Source organism: Melanaphis sacchari, unplaced genomic scaffold, assembly GCF_002803265.2.
Source record: "Melanaphis sacchari strain LSU unplaced genomic scaffold, SCAv2.0 Contig110_pilon_pilon, whole genome shotgun sequence".
Taxonomy (NCBI): Eukaryota; Metazoa; Arthropoda; class Insecta; order Hemiptera; family Aphididae; genus Melanaphis; species Melanaphis sacchari.
This window is the reverse complement of record NW_020270425.1, coordinates 189,627-196,752: the sequence shown is the minus strand read 5'-3', so window position 1 is coordinate 196,752 and position 7,126 is coordinate 189,627.

Genomic DNA, 7,126 nt, shown 5'->3' with positions numbered 1-7,126 from the left:
TAACTTGAGCTCTGCCGAAATCCGTTTTTGAATCTAATGGATTAACCATTGCAGATTTCTAATTAAATTTTATAGCACAACAATATGTCTTAAACCCATCCTGTAATTGAACATGTAGCTCTTAAGTACAAAATACATTTTTACAGTATAAAAACATTATTTTATAGAATTTACATGTTTAGTATATAACTCTAGTTATTACAAATTGTCTAAAAATTATAATTTTTATGTAAAATTCCGAAAAATTGCCTGCGTTTTTTCAATGGTGTTTATTATTCATAGTGTTAATCACTAGCATAAATTATCTAAACGTTTTCACGTTTAAAATTAATTATATTAAATATATTTTTACTGTTGTCATCACATACCTAATTTTTAAAAGAATAAAAATATGAAGCTCCAAGATTGCAAAATCTCAAAGAAAAAAGACTTTGTGTAACAAACTAATCTGCAGTATTATGCAAGCACTCACGTCTACGTTGTGCCTTATCTGCATTAAATTAGATTATATCCTCTCTGCGCATAGTTATCGCAATTTGCAATGCCACCCAGCACAAACAAAACCACCACCGACTCCGGATCAAAAAATATGCCACAGTCTTCTCAGCTATGCATATAACAACGTAGATCAAGCAAGTTGGTTTAATAGTGCAAATTAAATCAATTAAACACTCTGCAGGAGACGTTCCCCGGAATTCCATCTAATAACAAATTATCAGATAATGTCCACAAACTTTGTCAACAACGTAAAATCGATTTCCTGTGGTCGCTTATTCGAATAAATGATATTAATAATATTAACCTGATCCATAATATAATTAACTCAGATAACTCAAATAACGTAGACGGTGAAAAATTAAATACAAAGGCAGTAGATACTAAAGATTTTAATGAGCTTAGAAAAAAATCGATCCAATCAAAAATATTCGTGAATGTATAACGAAAACTTGAATTACAATTTGCTACTCAAATCGCATAAGTCATAATAATGGTCTTATTCCTCACAAAATTACTTATCATAGTTAATTTTGTAAAAATAAAAATAAAAATCTTGAAAATCCAAGCAAATACTTCGGATGAATACTAATTCATGATAATTGATTTCCTCAGTGCGAACATGCAACGAACAATTTTAAAGTTATCAGAAAAAAGAAACAATTTTTCAGGTCATATCCTAATAACCTCCGTTCATCAATGCCTTGTGAGAAAATAAAATCAGCTTTAGAACCCGAAGACTCTAATAATTAACATACTGAATACAAGTTGTTAACACACTTCGCATTACAACGACAAACGAAAATTGCTCTCATTCGTTGATTTATTAAAATAAAAAACTGTAAAGCCATTTTTTTAAATATCACGTCCATTTTTCATCTATCGTTAAGGTAGAATAACCGCACTATACATACCGTTACTAAATTATTCAATGTCAAATATTTCAGGATAACAAACACACTGGTAGTTGCCAATTGTAATTGGAAGCCATGCGCCATACGTTCTGGGAAAAGCCACGAATCATCCTTATACATTAAACCACAAGATGTCTACTTACGTTTTTTTTTCAAGGTTAGGATAATCTAACCTAACCTATCCAATTACCGAGACTATAAAATCCTAAAAAATATCGCAAAATCACACTTAAGCTTTATTGTCTGTATTGTAAATCTTCATACAAAGTAAGATAGCCTCAAACAATATTTGAATTATATCATCTAATTTAACAACATTTACCAGCAGCCAAAAATACTATACAAGATCAAATGGCGATAAAAAAAAAATCCTCCATAAACGGATATTAGCTCTTTGTTAAATGATGAAATATCCTGGTTTAAAATCTACAATTACTCCACCGTTCATGTTCAACAGTTTTTTTTTTTCAAAAATGCTTGAAAATAACAACGGTAAATCAAACGCATATTTAAATATTGTATAATATGTTATAATTATATTTGAACATGGAATATTATTTTTGCAGCTGCAAGAGTTTAATTAACTTTTCCATTGAATAGTTCACTGTAATAACTAATATGTTAAAATTTGAATTCAATAATATAAAAAATAAATAAGAATATTTTACAACTTATTTAGAACAACTATAATTTATAGTTACTAATATTAGTATTACAAGGTAAATCACTAATAGTTTTCAAGTTATTAATTTTTCTAATAATTAAACGGCTTAACCGCTAAATTATTTTTTTTTATTGACATTGTAGATATTTTATAATAATAATAATAATAATTATAATTATAATAAATAATAATACAGTGTTGTGATTAATTTATAAATAATAGATATCATCGTATCGCAGAACTGCATAAATAATTATTTCATGGTATAAAATGTTTTAAATTAATCTGAATATTTTAAAATGTTATTGTTTACAAAAAATAAAAGTATAGGTATGTAGGTATTGACAAAAAGTTTCAATAGGGAATACGATTGATATTTTTTGAATTTTTACAAAATAATTTCAATGGAATACGGAAAAAATAGTTTTTTTTTTTTTTAATATCCAATTCCATTGAAAATTGAACTCCAAATATCTAAAAAAAAAAACATACAATAAACATTTACAGTGTTTTTAAGTTTTTATTAAAGTAACTTGCAAAGAATTTTATGTTTAAATGTCAAGCCAAATAGCTATTAACATTGAAAATTATAAATTTTTAGCTAATTAAAATAGTCTTCATTAAAATTATTAATTTTCCAAAGAAATAAAAATCTTGTGAAATAATGTATATATTCTATAGTTGTAATAAAAATTATTATTATTATTAAAAAAAAGTAATAATGGAATGTTTTAAGTTTATTCAGTTAATATTTTCTTAATATCAAGCAAAATTAACAATTTCCAATGTCATTATAAAGCTTAAAAATATACCTATTAACATTCCAAGTATTTAGTTAATGTTATAATTAGTTAATCATTTTTTAATTACAAAAAAAAAACAACAAAAATTTGGTAAAATTACCAATGTTTCGTTAATATTTTCACATTACCTTTTATTTTCCCTGTTATTATAAAATCTAAAAAATTATAAATATTATCTAATACAAATCAAAAAATTATAAAATTAAATAAAACTTTTTTTGTCAATACGCAAAAATGTATTAGGCATATATACTATAATGATGAGTATTATACATAACTATTATAGTTCAAATATTTTTGGTTATTTCATATAGAACTACAATTTGCTTAATTTTTGTCAACTATATATCTATTTGAATACAGTGATTTTATATCAAGTTGGTTAGATTTATATATGCTTTAAATTATATCGAGAACAATGCAGCATGGGTACCAATTATGTATTATGAGTCACAATAAAATAATAAAGTTCCGTTTTGACTCGTGTCACAAATACAATCGCGTGTTCAAAATTAACAGTTCCATTATTGGAACAATGAAAAAATGCTTTTCTGATTTTGCATTCAGTTGATTTAGATTTCATTTTATATTACGACAATTTTAATGTCACTATATTTATTTTTGTCTGATTAAATAATTTCGATCATTAAATTTACTTAATATTATAAAGATACAATTTCATTATCACTTTAAGTCATTTTAGTTTATAAATTTGTTTAATTTTAAATATATTTTATATGTATATGAAAAAAAAATTAATTTTCTAAATATATTCACTGTTTAAATGACGTCTTCTCCCAAAAAATGTAGAGCATAATATATATATTAGTTTTGTGATAAGCTTATGTAAACTTATTATTAAACAGTGATAGATTGTCCTGAGTTTTTATCACAAAGAGTTTTTTAAAGTCCCTATATTTAATTCTAGAAATATATTAAGTTTCTATGTTTTCCCCAGTACTAGAAACTATGTAAATAATGGTCAAATACACCGCTTGCATAAGTCATATTGAAATGAACTTGTCAATTTAAACTTAAATTGTGATATTGTATCTAAATTGAAATATTATGTAATAAATAAATAATATAATATTAATTATATTATATTTATTTATCTTTTATCATAAAAATATTATGCAATGATATTCCTGTTAAACTACTGTACTTAACTCCTTGCGGGAAAAAAAAATAAATACAATTTTAAATGATCTTTGACGATATTAAATTTACGTACAATAGTTCTTAATAATGTGTGATATGATGTTTTAATATATACAATAATAATAACTTAATATTTGCTATGTTTTAGAAATAAAATAGTTTAAACTATCATATTATTATACTGGTTTAAAACTTAAAAAATAAATTACTTAATGTAATATAAATACGTTATAAATGTCCTTATTTACAGACACTAAGATGGTCTCCGTTCAAAGTCATTATTCGTCTTTAATAATACATCATTGAATTCATATGTAATACACGAACATACATTACAAAAACCCATAATGAAATTATATCTAAAAGTTAGTATATTTTAAATATTCTATTTGATTACTAATAGAAGTATAATGTATATAGAAGTTGTCTTTGAACAAAAATTTTAATACTTACATTTTTTGATCTGATATATAACTTATTTTTAATAACTCATGTCGATTTTTTAAAGCACTCTCTCAACTGAGTATAACTTACTAGTTTGATAACGGGATAATTACATTTATTCATGTTGTTGCTTGGAAAAACTTCATCAAACAATTGATGTTGAAACTAATTTAATCATTTATAATACATACGTTACTTGGTACTTGCTTTAGTTGCATGGAAAAATGGATTACATAGTTTCAAAAACTCTCTGAACTGTGTAAGTTCATTACAGAAAAAACTGTCATTTCAGTATGACGAGATAAAAGTATTAAAACTTTGTTCAAATATTTGTTCATCAAATGTATAACTCAGTTAAGTAATGAGCAAAAAAAATTTCCAGCATTGTATTGTTGACATAGGAACATAAAAATAACTTTATCCAATAATATATATGTAATTATAATTAGAAGGAGTGTTTTGATTTGAAAATAATTGCCTTTTCTTTTCAAAACAGCTGGGTTTTTATTATCAATAAGGTGTATTTTGCTATTTAACTATTCGTGGTAAATAAGTTAGATGTAGATACAAATTTAGCAACACGTTCATTGTACGATTTTATGTATTTATTTTCATTTTTTTTTTTAATTTAAAAGCTTTTCAGGACCTTAGCAGTTTCAACTAATCTTCTTCAGTTTTCCCATTCAACGAAATCGGCCAATCTTTTAGATTCATAATAAATCACTGATGTCTTTTACTGCCATGTCCAGCAATCGTTGCCGGGACCTTCCACATGACCGTTTTTTAGATAAGTTCCAGATTTTCAATTTCAACACGTATAACAGGGGTATTTAATTTAAAATATTTCATAAGAAAACATCTTTTGAAATATTTCAATTAAACCATGTAAAATATTTTTAATTTATTTTTTTACGTATCCTAATATAATAATCAAATATTACTAATTAGTCTTATTAGCGTTAATAGTCTTGGTACAGGAATAACCTTTTTAATGATTTTAATAGGTTATAACTTATCACTTATGAAATATTAGTAATAGTTATCATTGATTACTGAAATATTTATTTTTTCTTTATTAATAGCTATTCATATCTCTATACAAGATGATAACTAATAACTTAACATTACTACAATTTTGTAGCACACTATTATTTAAGATAGTTATCAAACAGCTAACAATATAGTAACATATATACTAAGTTATAGATTTTTTATTTAGTTTTAAAATGTGTCTAATATTATAAGTTTAAAATTTAACTGAATTAATTTTTGACAAAAACATCGTGTTACATTATTTAATTATTATAAACTATTGTAATTTAAGTCTAAATTTTAATAATTGTGTGAATAAGTAAATTGATATAACTAGCTATTTAATTAATATAAATATTTTGAAAATTATGTAGTGTATAAATAATAATAATAATAATAATAATAATAATAATAAAATGCATACCAAACGATGAACATTTTTAAGTCAAGTTTAATATTTTTATAATTTGTAACTATATAACTTTATTTGTGAATGGAAAAATCGTTATCTTTAATATTTAAATTATCTAATTTCGTTAAAAATTAAAAATGAATATGTAATTAAAATAAAATTTCTCAAATTCTCAGTATTTTTAAATTATAGTTTAAAAGAACATTATAATAAATTTAATTTTCAAGCTTTATTTCCGAGAAAAAAGTATTGACCTTTATCGAAAACGACTTAAAAAATAATAATTTATGCAATAGTGACATGTTTTAAATTTCTATTTTCTAGGGATAATTTATTTTTTAATTCAACAAAATAAAATAAAATGTATTTAATGAAAAATCGTTATTCGTAATAAAATACTATTGAATTATTCAAATACACAACAAAATCAACATTTGATTTTCAAAAGTTCATAAAAAACTAATATGGTTTTACGTTGAACTTTTTTTTAAATTATTTACAGTTAAATCAAATTATGAGAAACCTTTATATTAAATAATCAAGACTAAAATTAAATATATTATGACTTTCAACTCCTACAAAAAAAAAAAAAATTGCGGATTCGCGTGATTTTAACAAACTTCATTAGCTTTAAAAAAAACCGAAATATTTTTATAAAAATACATCGATGTAAAATCAATTAATTCATCGAAATTTAAAATAATAATAATTGGAGTCCCTGTATCCTGTATTAATGTTGGTGTTGGCCTTTTGAGATCGACAGTCTTAATAGCGAGCTCTCGCACCCTTTATTCATAATTATATTTCGGTAAAATTTATCATAATAATTTTAAGTGTGTTAGAACCTGACCAAGTCCACGTTTATTTGCACTAATGTGTATGTGTTTGTGTGTTATTTCCGAATGCAGACAACGAGTGTAATATCAGATATTATCTACCATACCAATATAATAACCAAGAAATACCGGTATGTACGGTTGGCTTGTGCGTAGGTATATTAAGTATGTAATAATATATATCTACACATATAATATGTAGATTGACGTGTGTGTATTAATGCATTACATGGCTATAGATAATAGTTGTATAGCCGGTGTATACTGTATAGGATGATTCACTATGCATGTTAAATATTTAAATATTTGTTAAAATTTTAATTTTTAAAAGTTTTTTTTTTAAGCACACTTAAGACTTTTTTAAA